The sequence below is a fragment of the Hyaena hyaena genome, unplaced genomic scaffold (assembly GCF_003009895.1).
Source record: "Hyaena hyaena isolate Hyena2069 unplaced genomic scaffold, ASM300989v1 scaffold_2, whole genome shotgun sequence".
Lineage (NCBI taxonomy): Eukaryota > Metazoa > Chordata > Mammalia > Carnivora > Hyaenidae > Hyaena > Hyaena hyaena.
Window position 1 is genome coordinate 9739619 of NW_024080634.1, and position 12778 is coordinate 9752396.

Genomic DNA, 12778 nt, shown 5'->3' on the forward strand with positions numbered 1-12778 from the left:
ATAAATGTTGCTGGGCATTTGGACATTTTATAAAGCCCACAACTCATTGACATTGGCCACCATGTTTTACATGAGGCCCACCAGCCACATCCTCGGACACCGCCTCTTTTAGCCTCACAACAAGCCCGTGTGGAAACTCTTCCCAAGCCACCAGAGAGGTTAAGGACTTGTCCAAGATCACATGGCTAATCACTGGGGAGGCTGGGGATTTGAACTTGGTTTTTGACTTTCCACCAAAGGTATGACACAGCAGGGCAAAGTGGCTAAGACTGCGGTATTCAGAGCCAGGTTGATTTGACCTTGAAGTCGACCTCCACGTCTGACTAGCTGACTTTTGGAAATCCCCTAACCAGTCTGTGTCTGAGTTTTCTCACCTCTAAAATGGGTATAAAAAAATACTTTCCATGCAGGACCAAAGTGACCATTAAATGGGATAGATACCGAGTTTAGATCATAGGTAGCACTGGGTAAATGCATCCAGTATTACATACAGCTTTGACTACATTTTCCAATATTGAGTCAAATTCCAATTATCCACTCTGAATCATCCATATCTCTTGGGAATCACTTCTTAAGCCTCATATGAACCCAGGCCAAAGCACACGATCCCTTTGTGCTTCTTAGTATGTTAGGAGGCCGATAAAAATTCAAGGCAAGAAATGAAAGGTTGAAGACCTAGGAGAGTGAAGGCCTGTGCAGGGGTCCACAAATTCCAATGTTAGAGCCCCTCTCGTGGCTGGCTGGATGTGGTCTGTGGGCCATGGCTTCCTAAGACCTAGACTAACATGTTAGCACAAATGTAATGCTCTCAATAGGGCTGAAGATCACTGGGGCAGGAGAGCTCGGAAGAGGGTTACTGAAGGTCAAGGACTTGCATGGGTCCAGAGAGGGTGGGGGGAGAGGCGTGGTGATACGTGGGCACGTGTAAGAGTTGGCTGACGCGAGACGATGAATGTGCAAAGACTTAACACAATGCCTGGCACTCCGTTGATGCAGACTCTTAAAAAAATTATCATCCTATACAAGCCGATTGCTGTTTGTTAAATGCAGAAGACTGCATGAAAGTACTTGCATCCCAGCCCCTGGAATACAACTCCATCTCTGAGTCCAAGGGCATTTTCAGAATGGGACAGCAGGGTCTGTAACCTGGCTTCAGGGATACAACACCGGATTCCTGTGTCTCCCTCCCAAATACTTTTCCAGCTCTTCAGTGCCTAGAATTTCTTAGTATTTCATGTCTGTGACGTGAGCTCCTGCTTCTAGATAGATCTCAGTCACACCTGGGGGCATGTGCACACCTCTCTTCTTAAGCACATAAACTTACTGATATAAAAGCAGAGCTTTACTGGGAAATAAAAAGGTCTTAAGTTCTGAGGGAGGGGGGAAAAAAACAAAAAAAGGAAACACCATGCTGGAGAAGAATCCAGAATGTCCAGCCAGGGCTCTCAAAGTCAAACTCAGCCAGCTTCACCTGTTCCCCTCCATAGCCATTATTCTGAACACCAATTTTCATAGTGGAGAGATTTATTTTTTTAAGCTGACAGACAATTCTAGTTAAAAGGGGTCAGATAGTAAGCTTGTTATGCTTAAAATACCAATGTTTGGGGCACCCGGTGGTGGGGGGTCTCCGTCGGTTAAGCATCCAGCTCTTGGTTTCAGCTCGGGTCATGATCTCACGGCTTGTGTGTTGGAGCCCCACTTAGGGCTCTGTGCTGACAGTGTGGAGCCTGCTTGGGACTCTCTCTCTTCCTCTCTCTCTCTCTGCCCCTCCCCTGTCCATGAGCATGCACGCACATGCACTCTCTATCTCAAAAATAAATAAATAAACTTTTAAAAATTACCTGATTTTATTTTAAGTGATTTAAGAAGATATTTTAGGGCTGGGGCTCCTGGGTGGCTCAATCAGTTAAGTGTCTGACCCTCGGTTTTGGCTCTGCACATGATCTCACAGTGTGGGTTCAAGTCCCACATTGGGCTCTGAGCTGACAGTACAGAATTTGCTTGGGATTCTCTCTCTCTCGCTATCTTTCTCTCTCTGCCTCTCCCCTACTCACACTGTCTCTGTCTCGCTCAAAATAAATAAACTTGAGAATTTAAAAAAACAAAAAAGATATTTTAGGCTACTGAATGATACAATATTAACAGCAAAGAGTTTTACTCTGTCCCTACCCAAGCTGCTGATGAAATTAATCTTAAAACCGTCCACGAATGAGTCCTTACAGTCTTCATTATATCCTGCAAATAGAGAGCTTAGCACGTTGACTCCAGAATCATGCTGTGCACCTTCCTCACGATCCCACTCACTTCCGGTCACAGCTCGCTTGATCTTGTCTCCGTAAAAGAGAAGGGGCTTCTCAAAGGGCCAGAAACAGCTTCTGTTTGATTCAGAAGCAAAGGGCACTCCAACCCATAAGCCACAAAATAACTGTTCTGTCAAACAGGAAATGCTGAGTGTGGACTTGACACACTTCTACTCCTGTTCTAGCTGCACCTCTAACAGCAGAGGGTCATCAGTGTGCTCAGACGTCTCACGTGCACTCGGATTTTCTAACAAACCTTTACGTTTTACTCTGAGAAGTGAGTTCTAAGTTGTCATTCTTTTGTGGAATTTCATGCGCAAGGGTAACAGAGATCGAGTCCAGCTGTCATTTGTGGGCTCCATCCCCCGCTGGCAGAGCCCCCAGAGCTCTAGGGGTGCAGACCAGACAGCGCCCCATCCTGGCTGGTGTGGGACCGCGTCGAATGACCACCCACCTGCAGGTTAGAGGCAGGAAGACACCGTTTTCACGTTGCCTGGAAACTTTCTTAACGGCCTGGGGCGCAGGATTATGACTCATCCACGCACTTTTATTGGACTTAGTAGTCATTTCTTCAATTTTGCTCTAAGTTGGGAAGTTTTGCCCAAAGAGAGGAGCCTTTTATTTTATGTTTTTAGCAGGCACATGGATTCAAGTACACAAGGCTGAATGCAAATGCAGCACAGTAACGTATCTTGAAGCTAATATCCGGTCTTCCACTCAGCTCCTCCATACTATCCTCCCCAGCGCGTGCTACCTCATATTACAGCGTATTGTGTTTTCTTGCACATTTACGTGGTCGACTTTTCAGCACTTCTGCGTGACTGCCATGCTCAGAGGTTGTCGGAGCGTTCCACGGGACAGAACCATGTGATTTCCGACACGACTTTAATAGGATTGTGAAAAAGTGTGGATGTTCTGGGGGCAAGGTGGGGGCACGGACGATACAGTGATTAGTGATGGTGATAATGGAGATCGTGGTAACAGGAAAAAAAATAAGAATCTGGGGAGTGACCCGTATGAGGACTTTAAGATACAAAACAGATAACATAAGGGAAGGAAAGCAAAAATAATGTAAAAACAGGGAGGGGGACAAAACATAAGAGACCCTTAAACATGGAGAATAAACAGAGGGTTGCTGGAGGGGCTGGGGGAGGGGGGAGGGGCTAAATGGGTCAGGGGCATTGAGGACTCCACTCCTGAAATCATTGTTGCACTATATATGCTAACTAATGTGGATGTCAATTAACCAAGAAATAGATTTAAAAAATAAAATAACAGTAATAATCCGGGAGTGACTATTTAGGACGAGGAGATATGAAGGTGATCGGAATCCTGAAGACAGGGGAGGGGAACGGAGACATGTTCCCCCCAGCTGGGTCAGAACCGCCCCGGTCGCTCAAGGACGGTGGTGGCATCGTGCATCTGGAGACCCTGGAAAGCCAGGACAACAGGTGGCTCTGGCACACAGGCTGCAAGGACTTGACTTATCACAGTTTCCTCCCGGACGCCAAGCGTCAGGTGCACACCCGACCTGGGCACTTTCCTGCGTGGAGCAGAGCCTGCAATATTATATTGCGGTTTTCACAATACCCTCTGTCCCCCCAGCCGGTCACTGATCCCTGAGGCATTATTGGCTCCCGGGTCTGTCACATCAGCCAGCTCTCTCTCATGCCAAGTAATAAAATCCCACACCAGTGCCCTTCTGAATAAATCAATGTCAGATTCCAGCATGAATAGCTCCTTAGACTTGGATTCTTTACCAAATATCACGATTAGTGGTTGCTTCGCTGGAATATTAAGGATTCATTAACGACACACCAGTTTCCCATCAAGTACTGATATAATGGCTTCCGCGAGGTTTTATGACAATGCCGTCACCAAGTGTCCAGCATCCAGCCAGAAACAAAGCCTCTCGGGAGGACTCAGTCAGCACATCTGACCTCAGACAGGTCCTCGCCCGGTGTACCTGCATTAACTCATTAACCCGCATTAACACGGTGTCTGTCTCGTTCTGCCTTCCAGCCTGTGACCTTACAGGAGGCAACTCGGTTAACGCCGAAACCTCAACTTTCCTGTCTGTAAAATGGGGTAATGACATCACCTCTGAGTGTTTTGAGAGGATCGAGGTGATGATGTCCAGGGAATCGGTTTGTGGAAGGAGCCAAACAGGGGAGGGGGTGGCGTAAATCAGGAAACAGTCCTGCCGCGTTCAAATCCGCTTTCAGATCCCTGTTCCTGAGCTGGGTGTGTCCCAGGGACATCCTCTTCAGCTATTTGTAAGGTTTCGTTTCCAAATATTAAAAAGTCGGCCCCGCCTAATTCCTAAACCTCAATATCTTTCCTGCTTTTCCCAAGGTTGAGCTGTGAGGTAGGTCTGAAATCCTGCGAGGAATCTGCAGGGTGTCTTTTCAACCTTCCTCAATCATCTCCCCGCCACCCCCTCCCTGAGGCCTCTGGGATTGAGTGAGAAGGAAGCGTGAGGGCTGCAAACAGTCTCTAGATTCAGCTGGTGCAGACACTGAAGCCCAGCTCCTTCCCTCTCGGCCGCTCTTGTGGGTTTAAAAAATTTTTATTTTAATGTTTATTCAGTTTTGAGAGAGAGACAGAGTGTAGATGGGGGAGGGGCAGGGAGAGAGGGAGACCCATAATCCGAAGCGGCTCCGGGCTCTGAGCTGTCAGCACAGAGTCAGACGTGGAACTTGAACCCACGAACTGTGAGATCATGACCTGAGCCGAGAAGTCCAATGCTTAACTGACTGAGCCCCCCAGGCGCCCCATCTCATGGGTTTTTCAAGAACATACCTCACATCCTCCACCACCCCCACCGGGCAAGAAACCTCTGTGATGGGGTGACGACTGGTATCAAGAAGAGGGATCTCATGGTCAAGGTGGCTGGAGAGTGGCCCACGAAGCTGATTACCTGGGTTTGGATTCCGCTTACTAGTTGCACACCTTGGACAAGTCACATGTGAGTTGAGTTGTCTGTGCCTCAGTTTCCCGTCTGTGCAGTGGACATAATGGCAGTACCACCTACTCCTGAATGTTACATGTCGACACTCAGCACCAGGCTGCCCTCAAAAATTCTCCTCTGCCCCACAGGGGCAAAGCCTGGAGACTCAGTCTCCACCCCCTCTACCCTTGGGTGGGTTCCTGTTGGATTCTGCCCGGGAGAGGCTGTCTAGGCTGCGGAGCTGGGCCGGGGCTCAGTGAAGGCAGCTGGACAGGCATCAGCTGTGGAGATCTGCTGGGGTTCCCAAGCATTCTTCTGAGACTCGGGCACTTCATCGCTGTGGGCGCATGGGAACCCCCCCCCCCCCCAGTCCTGGCCAAGCCCTAGCTGATGCCTGACCTCACAGGGTGGCCGAGAAGATGAAGCGAATCTGTACCTGGAAAGAGCTCGGAACGGCTCCGGGCATAGTCAGTGTGTGATGCACGTCAGCTGCTCAGATATATTCATTACGATTCTCAGCCCCGCTGGCCAGCCGGTGCGTGACATTCAGCCTCGGCTTGGCACTCACGGGAGGAGGTAAATGACAGGGCAGCTCAGCCTCCCCCAGAGCCCTGGACAGAGGCTGCTGGGCTCACTCTGCTCACTCGGGGGCACAGAAAATGCTGTGAGAGCCTGCGTCTAAGAATATGGCAGGAATTACGCATGCTACTGTCCCCAGAACATTCTGGTGAGATGTCACTTGCTCATCAAGAGGGAAGGTCAATTACCAAAGCCAGAAGGCCGTTTCGAAGGGCCCCTCACTATTTGGTACCCAAATGGGGCACACGCATGGAGGACAGGCATACAAAATGACCGTGCTGTTGAAGCGCTTTTTAGATTTAATTTGAAGTCACCTCATGTTGGCACAAACGGCACTCCACGTGGGATCAGGCAACCCCAGCCAACGCAGAGCCAAGCCCCGGGAGCTGCTGTGATTACCGGCTCCGGGCTAAACAGTGCAGCTGCACCCGGCTCTGCAGCCAGGACCCGGCTCCCGGTGTCACCCGCCGCGTGGCTTGCAGAACACCACACCAGCTCCATTTATTTCTGCTCCGCGGGGCGTTTTCAAAGGGTGCGTATTTGGTTATTGTGGTGATAACATATTTGCTTGAACCTTGAGGAGGACAGCCCCACATAAAGGCCAGACTTTAAGGAAGAGCAAACAATAAAACACAAAGCCCTTGGCACCACCTGGATTTTCCTGCTTGCAGAGAAAGGAACTGCTCTTTCCAGTGAAGCTCCTATCATGGGCACCTTCAAAACTCTGGCCCAATGACCCGTCACAGCTTTAGTTGGGGGCCCTAAAGCGTGTGAGCATTGTGCTCAATCTCCCTAATGACTCCTATATATTGTTATGGAGGCCGCCCTCCCGATCTCCAAAACCATGACCAAAATAACCCTTTTTATTTTTGTACAACCTTATTATCCTTCTAATGATCTCTTTGTGTTTAAAATGGTCCATGGTCACCCCCACTTCAACCTGAAGAATGACAAGGGCTGGGGGCGCCTGGGGGGCTCACTCAGTTAAGAGTCCGACTTCAGCTCAGGTCATGATCTCATGGTTCGTGGGTTCGAGCCCCGCGTCGGGCTCTGTGCTGACAGCTCAGAGCCTGGAGCCTGCTTCAGATTCTGTCTCCCTCTCTTTCTGCCCCTCCCCTGCTCTGCTCTGTCTCTCAAAAATAAATAAACATTAAAAAAATAATAATTAAAAAAAGAATGACAAGGGCTCACGGCCACAGAGGGTGTTCCTTTTCCAGAATTATCATCTCCAGTAAACAGAGGCTTTGTTAGTCATCAGTCAGAGGCACACACAGTGTCTCATGCTCGTCCCGTATGGAAAGACTCAGGTAAACAGTCACAGGTGGAAGCAGGTGTATTTCATCCCTCCCTCATATCTCCAGATTTCTAGGACATGACACAAAGGAAATGGATTCACTACTTGGGACCCTCTTTGGATGCTTAAGAAAAGTACTATAAATGTGCAAAGTTTGTAAGGGAAAAAATAGAATATTTCCATATATATATGGCAGAAAGAGTGGTTTCCTTTTAAGGGACCTATCTGGTTCAGAGCGTTCCATTCCACTGTGTAATCAAACTGCATTCAAAATGCAGAGAGCCAGGATGACGAAAAGGTACATCTCGTTCCGGGAGAGAAGGCCAAGCCCGGAGTAGAGATAAAAGCTCCAAATTCCAGACTTTCAAATCTGAGAGCTGAACAGGCCACGCACATCAGAATGGTTTGTCTGCCTATTTTTGTGTCACTACTGGTGGGGTGACAGCCTGTCCTGCATTCTTTCGGGGACATTGGAGTGCCTGCCGGGGATGACATCATTCCATCAACCTGTGGTCACAGAGCCCCTACTGGGTCCTGGAGGGGACACAGTAAACCAGGGAGAGGGGTTTTTGCCTTTATGGCTACTTTTGTTAGTGGAGAAGATGCAAATCCATGAGATGGACAAAAATGATGTCAGATGACTTTGTAGTAGGGTCCCCGAGGAAGAGGGGGGGCTGCTGTCGCTGGGGGTGTGGCCAGTTCGGACACGCGGAAGCATAAAGTTTGAAGGTCGGGGTGTAGGACAGAACAGAATCTGGGGCTACAGGTAAACCATAGAAGCCATCATCTGTCAAAAAGTACAAATACAAAAGCTGACACAGGGCTGGCCCCAAACACCAGCCACACTGCCTGCCAAATACTGGCCTCCGATGGGAGAGCTCTGTTCCCGTAGCATTTGGGAATCATTGTGATTCTCGAGGTGGCCGCACTGAATCCGGTTTATCACCGCAGACACCGCCTGAGCCGTGGCCTCCTCATGAATGCTGACTGTGGAGCTTTCGGGTTTCACACAAATACGTGTTTTTCCACAGGGCATCCATCCCTGGGACTGAAGACGGTGTATCCAGGGAGCATGTGTGAAGACGGCAAAGGAAAGAATCCAGATCGGAGTCTAGCCTGTGTGCCGGCCCCCCGGGGACATGGCTTATCTCCTGCTGCCAATGGGGTGAGGATTGGTCCTTGCCAAGGCACACAGGCATTGCCAAGACCAGCGGCAATAGACCATTCACCATTCACTGCGTCTGAAAAAGAAGAAGAAGGCAAGTCAACCAACGACCTAAATCATGCTTTGTGCGCCGGGAAATCGTGACTTCCGTGTGGCCGTAAGAAATATCTCAAGGATGACTTTCCAAAATGTGTTCACGTACGAGGGCCACACAGGACTGTGTCTTAGCCTTGATTCTGAACAAGATAGAGAAGGTTTAATAGAAAAAGAGAGACAAGGTGACGGGTGAGAAAGGAAACCCTGACCACTCAGACTTACAGTGGAATGTTGGGCGCCAGAATGGGCCTGCGGTTTTGAGGGTTAACATAACCTCTTTGGTTCTGTTTCCTTGCTGGTCACTTTGCTTCCCTTCCCCCAGACTCTCCTCTGGCCGCCGCTCCCTATCCCCACACCTCTCCTGCCACCCTCTGCAGCAGCTCGGCACAATGCCACCCTGCACTGCCATGCTTGGCCTCCATGTTTTCTTCTCTTCTACCTAGAAGAAAGGCAGCGTTTGTTTTTCACTAAAGAATTCCTGGCGACCCCCCAGTCGGGCTGAATGCCATTGGCAGGACCCTGAGGCCCCTCAGCAGCCCTGCAAAGAAGGCAACATCCAGAGGGAGACTCTGGGAGGGAAGCAGACACCTCGGCAGGTCAGGGCGGGTGTCTTCAACCTTCCTGCCCCCGGCTTCCCTTAGAACTCCCCCCCACGAGGGACCCACTAGGCCATGCCCAGCACACTTTCACAGTGTGCTCCGTCCTCCATGACGAAGGCTCACCTCCACGACACAGATGCCCATCGGCAACAACCAGAGCCTTTCCAGCTCGCTGCAGCCATGACCATTGCGCTCCCTGATCAGAGGCGTCCCGGCCCACGACTCTCAGGGTCACTCATGTACCCTAGGGAGGCCAGGTCCTGAGTCCTCGTCCAAACTTTGAGGCCCGTAGGTGCAGTCTCCACATGAGACAGCTTTTGTCACTCCCACAGCATTAAACAGCACTGTTCACGTGGTAGGTGCTCATTCTAAATCCTGCTGCGTGACAGGGCCCAGGGGGTCAGGGAAGGATGATGACAAGCTGTCACCTCCCAAGGAACTCTGCCCAGTGCAGACCCAGACCTTTGTCACTGGGCATTAAAAAATCACATCCTTGGAGCGCCTGGGTGGCTCAGTCAGTTAAGTGTCCGACTTCGGCTCGGGTCATGATCTCAGGGTTTGTGGGTTCAAGCCCCGAATCGGGCTCTGTGCTGGCAGCTCAGAGCCCGGAGCCTGTTTCCGATTCTGTGTCTCCTTCTCTCTCTGCCCCTCCCCTGCTTGCACTCTCTTTCTCTCTCTCAAAAATAAATAAACACTAAAAAAATTTTAAAACCCCACATCCTTGATATTTACCCAAAGAAGCTAAAAACCTAGGTCCAGGCAGAAACTTGTGGACAGTGTTTACAGAAGCTTTATTTATAAGCGTCAAACTTGGAAGCAACCACAATGTCCTTCAGTAGGTGAAGGGATAAATAAGCCGGTAAATCTAGAAAATGGAAAATTATGCGGTGCTGGAAAGAAATGGCTATCTCATCGTGAAAAGACGGGGAGGAAGCTGACCCACGTCACTCAGGGGACGGAGCCAGTCTGAAAAGGCCGCAAACTGTATGAATCCAACTATATGACATTCTAGAAAAGGCAAAACTACAGACACAGTAAAAAGATGGGTGGTCGCAGGGGGTGGGGGAGGGAGGGGCATCACAGAGGGTTTGGGGACCCTGGAACTACTCTGTGATACTGTAATGGTGGATACGCCTCGTTACGCATTTGTCAAAACCAGAAGTACGTGCACCACCAGGAACCCCAGTGTAGGTAACAATGAACTTCGGGTGATAATGAAGAATGGGTTCATCAGCTGTGACAAAGGCACCCCACAGTGGCACCTGTGTGGGGGCAGGGGGAACTGTGGAAACTTTCTGAACTTTCCACTCAATTTTTTTTGTGTGTGTACCTAAAACTGCTCTTAAAAATAGTTCATTGGGGCGCCTGGGTGGCTTAGTCGGTTAAGCGTCCGACTTTCGCTTAGGTCATGATCTCGCGGTTCGTGGGTTCGAGCCCCGCGTCGGGCTCTGTGCTGGCTGCCAGCTCGGAGCCTGGAGCCTGTTTCAGTCTGTGACTCCCTCTCTCTCTGACCCTCCCCTGCTCACGCTGTCTCTCTCTCTCTCTCCTAGAAATAAATTAAAAAAAACATTAAAAAAATATATTAAAAAAAAAATAGTTCATTAAGGGGAGGAAAAAACCCCACGTTGTTTAAGAGAGCTGGAGATGGGGGGGGAAGGGTGATCCTAGTCCCCTCCGAATCAACCACAAAAGAATGAGAACTTGCTTCTGAAAAGCCTGAAGGCTGACTTTTTAGGGACAAGACGAATGAAACACAAAAACCCAGAAAGGCAAAGAGGTTAATCCATGTGGAACACGGAGGTTTTTGTTCTGGCAATTTAGAGTCATAGACTCTTGGGGTGCCAGGGTGGCTCAGTCGGTTAAGCGTCTGACTTTGGATCAGGGTGTGATCTCACAGTTTGTGAGTTCGAGCCCTGTGTCAGGTTCTGTGCTGACAGCTTGAAGCCTGAAACCTGCTTCAGATTCTGTGTCTGCCTCTCTCTTCCCCTCCCCAGCCCCTGCTCACATTCTGTGTGTGTGTGTGTCTCTCTCTCTCAAAAATAGATAAACATTAAAAAATTTAATTTTTTTTAATGTTTTATTTATTTCTAGGAGAGAGAGAGAGACAGCGTGAGCAGGGGAGGGTCAGAGAGAGAGGGAGTCACAGACTGAAACAGGCTCCAGGCTCTGAGCTGGCAGTCAGCACAGAGCCTGACGCGGGGCCCGTAATTACTCCAGTAATTTCTTTGAACTTACTAAAGGTCTCTCTGAATGGTTGTATTTATATAGCAAGTACTGATGTCGACCTTTTATAGAATCGCTTCTTACAGGGAGACTGAATTTCAGTGACTTTCGACATAAGCCTCTATTTAAACCGATTCGAAGGAAAAATAAATTCTTGAGAAAATACACCTGATGCATTTAAGTTCAAAGTGTTTGGAGAATAATTGCTGGGGGAAAAAACATTAGTGAGAAGGATAGGGAGCAACAATTATGCCCCAGCTGTTGTTACAGCTTTGCAAATTAGTGGGCTGTGACTGGTTCCTTGCAAGGCAATCCCAGGATGCAGCGCCCTCACTCCCGCCTGCAACCGAGGGCAGACAGGAGATGGTGCGGGCGTTACATCCGGGGCACTTAGAATTTTATTTATTTATTTTTCTTAAATCATGATTTTTTTTTACGTTTTTATTTATATTTATTTATTTATTTATTTTTATAAACAGTTTATTGTCAAGTTGGTTTCCCTATAACACCCAGTGCTCATCCCCACAAGTGCCCTCCTCCATGCCCATCACCCCCCTCCCCCCCACACCCATCAGCCCTCAGTTTGTTCTCAGCGTTCAAGAGTCTCTCATGGTTTGCCTCCCTCCCTCTCCCCCACCATTTCCCCCTTCTTTTCCCCCATGGTCCTCCGTTAAGTTCCTCCTAATCCTCCTATACGTGCAAACATATGATATTTGTCCTTCTCTGCCTGACTTATTTCACTCAGCATAACACCCTCAAGGTCCATCCATGTTGCTACACATGGCCGATTTCATTCTTTCTCATTGCCATGGAGTATTCCGTCGTATAGATAAACCACATCTTCTTGATCCATTCGTCCGTTGATGGACACTTAGGCTCTTTCCATGTTTTGGCTATTGTTGAGAGTGCTGCTATGAACACTGGGGTACATGTGCCCCTGTGCATCAGTACTCCTGTATCCCTTGGGTAAATTCCTAGCATGGAGCACTTAGAATTTTAGAACAAGGATATGAATACGTCTCCCTTGGGCCTTATGACGCTTCCTGTTGCCTTATTCCAAATCCAATATTTAATTGAGGAGATTAAGTTGTGGTGTCTGGTGCCCAGAGGACACGTGACAATCTGAATGCCCACAAAATCACGAAGAGCATGTGGTGGAGGAGAACAGAGGGGCTTTCCTGTACCTGGTCAGAGGAAAGCACCGACTACACAATTTTGTAACCACAGCGTCGGGGGTTTCCATCGTGTGAGCATCCAAAGGAAGGTTTTTTGAATGTTTATTCATTTTTGAGAGATAGACACAGAGTGTGAGCAGGGGAGAGGCAGAGAGAAAGGGAGACACACAATCTGAAGCAGCTCCAGGCTCTGAGCTGTCAGCACAGAACCCGACGTGGGGCTTGAACCCCCAAATCATGAGACCAGGACCTAAGCTGAAGTCGGTCACCCAACTGACTGAGCCACCCAGATGCCTCTTGAAAATCTCTTCATGTAAGCGACAACATCTAATAAATCATCAGCTTGCCAGCAAGGCTAAACATTGTATCTCAGAAGACTTTAGATGAGACAGGAAGA